This window comes from Camelina sativa, chromosome 16 (assembly GCF_000633955.1).
Source record: "Camelina sativa cultivar DH55 chromosome 16, Cs, whole genome shotgun sequence".
NCBI lineage: Eukaryota > Viridiplantae > Streptophyta > Magnoliopsida > Brassicales > Brassicaceae > Camelina > Camelina sativa.
In genome coordinates, this window is record NC_025700.1 from 7,439,418 (window position 1) to 7,445,470 (window position 6,053).

Genomic DNA, 6,053 nt, shown 5'->3' on the forward strand with positions numbered 1-6,053 from the left:
TTTAGTCATGATCACTCGGATGATAGCGAATTTTGTGTTCAACATTCTAACCATAGCAGTGATGCTGAAACAGATCAACTCTTGAAAAAAATCAACAAACCTTTTCTTAAATCTTTCAAAGTAAAACATTTTTGCAGGATTTCACGGAGAATGATTTCATTTTTGCTCATTTTTAAATTGTACTTATATGTGTAAATAATTTCTTTTGTAGATTCCATACGGAGATGCCGATAAAAGATAGAAGCAAAGACAAAATAAAGGGATCTCCGTCTGGAATCTACAAAAGAAATTATCGGCATATCCAATTTTTTCTTCCAACGGCAGCAGATCTAGATTTTCAGATCTAGAATTTTTTAAGCTTCGATCTTCCTAACTTTGGGTTTAGCTTTTTGGCTCTTGTTCTTTCCGTCAAGTTTAACCTCAGATCTGGCCATTTTTATGGCTGAGGCAGTCTCCAACTGTTACTTCACTGCCTCTGATGAAGATTCTTCACCAACGCAGATCGAGATCTCCTTCCTGTTTTTAAAGAGTCGTTTCTCCTGAATGGTCTCTAGGTTTTGGTAGTGTCTCACCGCCCCCGGTAGCTCCTCTTTGAAGCAACATAAAGGGTCGCACGACATGCTCATTCGGTTCTAACTAGTGGTAAAGGAGGTTCTTGCAATTTAAACCGTTGTGTGTTTTTCTTCTCTCAGATTTGTTTTAATTGTCTTAATAAGATCTAGGTTTTAATTTTTCTTTTTTTGGATCTCTTGATTCTGTTCCGGGAAGTGAATGGATGTTGTGTATTTGTCTGTCTGAGTTGTTTCCCCTTAGCTCACCTTGTTTGGTCTTAGTCTCCGGGAGGGTTTTGTACTCGCCGGCTTAAGTCTCCGGAAGGATTAATTTCCTTGTCGGCCTTTGTATTTTATTCTGAAGTTATTGTGAATATCAATGAATCATTCAGACGGAAAAAAAAAAGATTCCGGACGGAGATATAATAGATTGTGTTCAGATAAAAAAAACCATCCAATTTATGATTTATTGAAAAACCACACCATTCAGGTTCAGTATATATATATATATATATATACTGAACTCTATGTTAAAAAGATATATATTAAAGATAAAAGATTAAGTAAATTTTATGAACCTGAATGGTGTGGTTTTTCAATAAATCATAAATTGGATGGTCTTTTTATCTGAACACAATCTATTATATCTCCGTCCGGAATCTTTTTTTTTTTTTTTATAATATGAGAAGTTTTTTTTTCAACTTTTGCTAAGGAGATGACACTTGGCTTCCTATATTTCTGACATCTGTATTTTTTGGACCTAATTAACTATAGTTTGGACCCAATTTACTACAAGCCCATAAACTCCAAAAAAAATCATCAACATTTTCTTTCTCCCTTCTTTAATCAGAAACAAATGCAGCCCCAATAATCTAGAGCTACCTTTTATCAGTTGTCGTTGGTTTCATCTTGGAACTATACCAACATTAAATTAAATTTACAAGTTTGAATTCTTAGGTTTAATTTCTATGTTTGAATCTAAAAGCAAACTATACAAGAATTATCTTAGATATATTATAAAATCTTCTATATTTTTAAATTAGTCTATCATAAATTAATTTGGTTTCAGTTTTTACTTTAAAAGTATGAAACCATTTTCTATTTTTAATTGGTTTTCAATTTGTTTTACTTTTTATTTGGGTTGATCAGTATTTTGTTTTAGGTTCTATGGTGTATGAACATAATTACTTAGGTTTGATTTTAAAGAATACCATCATTTTATGCATTGCCTTATATATACCCACTATTTTCCTCAGTTTTCATTTTTGTTTATATATATAAATTCTCATTTTTAACTTATTATTTTGAAACACTTGCGAATTTATGATCATTAATATTTGATTTCAATTTCTTCTCTCTCTTAAAGGCTCAAACATTATATAAAGTATAGTTTTCTAAAAACAACCTATTACCATACAATCACATCCTCTTTCATACAATTGTGAAAACTAAAACATTTACTTTCTATTCTATCCTCGATTCAATCACCAACGAACAACAAAACACCGGTAACAATAGTATCATTGTTCGGATCATCCGTTTTTGGGAAGTTCCTAACTTTAAATTTGAATATTTTTTTCCACAAATGTAAATTACCTTTGCTTTGTTCATCTTTTGATGCAATCATTTTAAAATACTTATAAAAGAAAATAAATAATTTCATGTGTATTTGATTTTAAAATAATTTTAATATATAATTATGTTGAGAGTCAAATTCTAAGAGTAAGAGTTGAAATAAACATTACTATATTATATCATCTAGTAATAAAGTAAAGTTTTCATTTGGAAAGCTACAAAAGATTGTCATATGATGTTCCCTTCTTTCACAAGTGTCATTTTGTTTCTTTTAATTTTTAATGTAACAGATAATTTGATGATTAAATAGTTTAAGGATATAAGATTATAATATTTGGGTTGTATAGGATAATGTCAACTAATAATTTGCTATTTTATTTCCACACTTTAATATAAATAATTCACATGATCTTGATATTACATTATTTTATTTCATGTTCAATCCATTTAAAATAAACTAAAGTATATTTTAATATATAATTTCTAAACAACTAAATGATAATTGAATATATATATATATATATATATATATATGTTTTTAATAAAGATGTAACTGTATATATTTCTGTTTAAAGAGAGAAGTGAATATATATTTAAATTCATGATTTGATTAACTAAGATGTTCGTATTTAGATTTATATTTATAATATATAAATTGAAAATATATTTAAAACAATAGACAATTTAGTTATTAATTCACAATAATGTATTTCTATAAACCTGACACATTTTTTGTTAACTTTTCTATTCTATCTCATCAATCCCATATTTTGTACTAACTCTCATTTATTGTAACTTTCATAATATTTATAGTAATGCAATGAATAATTAATAATAGTATTTAGAAATATTACATATATAACAAAATATATTGATATATAATGATTGCATATCTATAACTCTCACATCGTTTATGCAACTCCTATAACAATTAAATACTCCATCTGTTTTAATTTAGTTGTCGTTTTAGGTTTTCAATAAAAATGTTTGGTGAACGTTCCAGTTTTATCCATGTTGTTTTAAAGTTTTGACCAATGAAATATTTATAAAATATATTAATAAAAGGTAAACCAGACAATATAATAGTTTTTTTTAAGTTTGTGTGAGAAAACCTTAAACGACAAGTAAAAAACTGGAGAAAGTATAAATTACATTTACTTAATTGATATACAGATTAGTGTATTTCTTATCCAATTAAATAATAATGTTTTCATATTCTCTTAACTATAATTTCTCTTATAAATAGAAAGACACATTTTACTAACCCTCATATCTCAAATCTTACATAATATTTTTATTTAATTAATATTGTTTTAACTAACAATTTCCAAAATTACAAAAGATATCTAAAAACAATGTAAACTAACTCCGTACGTAGCACAGAGTGACTACTAGTATACTATATAGTGTTGTTATTTCCATCACTTGATACTACTAGTAAACATATTCAACAAATAGTAGACAATATCTATCTAAAAATTGTGTTATTTTGACTCAACAAATAGTAGACAATATCTATCTGGGTTATCATTTTTTTTTTAATTAGCTTCATTTCTTCTAACGTCATTTCTTCGTAAGATGCAACCAATTTTTGTTCCACAAGGATCAAATTTCAAAGTATGTTGACTCAACTCTGGACAATCAATGGTAGATGCCCAAAAAACAGTATCCCAATTAGAAGAACGAGTAGAGAAGATATTCTACGAAGAAGATCGGTTGAAAGATATAGGAAAAAAAATTCGAACGACAATTCCAAATTTCATGAGGTACATATATTATTCAATAAGCATTTGCATAGCAGTAATTATTAGTATAAATTTATTATATGTATATGTACATCGATAGTATGCCGATATAAACATGTGGAAACCTTACATACAAACGAAAAAAGAGTTTAGCCTAGCACAAATGTGGGTTACGGCTGGCCCTGGCTCAGAAGTTAACAGCATTGAAGTTGGGTGGCAGGTCTTATATTATTTTTCAACTATATTTTCACAAGTATATACATATAATATTCTTAAAATTTTCATTTATTTGGTATCCTACTTTTTTTAAGGGAGATTCTCAAAAATAGCACAAAATAAGTTTTTTTCCAAACTTAGCACAATCTCTAAAATTCCAAAAATAATACTAATTAATCTTATAAAATTAAATCTTAAATTCAAAATACTAAACCCTACCCTTCAAAACTATACCCTAAATATGAAATTGAGAACCCAAACCTAAAAAACAAAATTCTAAAAATTAATTTTAATTATTTTAATATGTTAAATATTGCTATTTTTGGAAATTTATGGAATGTGTGATATAATTGTCCATAAAACTTGTTTTAGTACTATTTTAGGGTATTTCTCTTTTTTTAATCAGGTGTATATATCCGGATCTTTATGTTGACGAAAACCCTAGCATTTTTATTTTTTGGACTGTGAGTCAAATGTTTATACTGATATTTTAATTTTTTTTTCTTTCTATTTTTTCACGGCTATGTACTTATATTTAGGGGAAAAAATTCCTTGTTTGTTGTTTCGTAACATAAAAATAGGCCGATGGGTATAAGTCAGGCTGCTACAATCTTGATTGCACCGGTTTTGTTCCTGTTAACAAAGCATTTATCGTAGGTGCTACTATAAAACAAGTTTCCACCTTGAATGGCCAACAATATCATATTACAACCACTATATGGAAGGTTAATGTAGTTAAGACTATTTGTCATCATATAACTTCAAAAACTACCATCCAAAAAATGAATGTTACATTGTTATAGGATCCTCATACAGGGAATTGGTGGTTAAAATTTAATGAAAACATAGTTGTAGGATATTGGCCTTCCATATTGTTTAACCATCTCAAAAATGGTGCGAGTCAGATTAATTGGGGAGGAGAAATTATAAATTTTAATGATGGGTCGCAACTCGCAACACACGACAACGAAAATGGGGAGTGGACGTTTCGCCCAAGAAGGATATGAAAAAGCTAGCTATTTTAGGAATCTTGAGATACTTGATGAATATGATAATCTAAAACCACCTGAGAGAGGTTATTCTTATATGACGAAAGAGAGTTGTTACAATGTTAGGTCTGGCTTTGATAGTACATGGGGACTTAATTTCTTTTATGGAGGTCCTGGTCGAAATCGTAATTGTCTATAACCATAAATATATGTGTCATATAAGTATGTTGTAAAACGAGTAAGGTATGTTATTTACCACCATCAGATAATATCTATGTGATTATGCAAATAAGTTATAAGGAAAAAATCAGTCTTGGAAGTTGGAACCATACATAATGTAAGCTAAAATCATCAAGAAATTAAATTGAGTTAATTAATTAATTAATTTACAAGATCTTTTAGTTTTTTTCTTCTGTAATGTTATTGTTTTGGATACTTCCAGATAGTTGAATTTCTTTTTCAGTGGAGAACTTCATATATTTTGAATAATCGAGAAAATTAGGGTAGGTGGAGTAGTGTGACCACTAGTAGAATTGTTCTGTATAGTTACGGAAAAAATTGTAGGTATATCATAGAATTTGTAGCAAAATAATATTTGTTACAAAATTGCGACAAAAATATTTAGTAATTATTTGGTCGTAGCAAATTTATCAGGTGTAACTAATTATCGCAAATTGCTACCAATTTGATACTAACTAATTAGTAGCAACTACCTACTATTTGTGACATTTGTATGTCGCTATTTGCCACACATTAAGTCGGAAATATGTGTAACAATTAGCTTCAAAATGCGACAATATTAACGTCGCTAGTTTGTGACAATAAGCTACCCAATCAATCGTTGTTATCAAATGCGACACAAAGGTTGTAGCTAATTAGTTACAATTAGCTTCATATTTAAAGTAAGGATTAGCTTCATATAGCTTTGGGTATTTGTATTAGCTGCATAATAGCTCGGAAATCGTTGCCTTGTAGGT

The 6,053-nt window shown here is 28.5% G+C and overlaps 1 pseudogene; it reads left to right on the plus strand.

Annotated features, from left to right (window-relative positions):
* LOC109129456 lies at positions 1-5,275 on the plus strand (annotated as a pseudogene).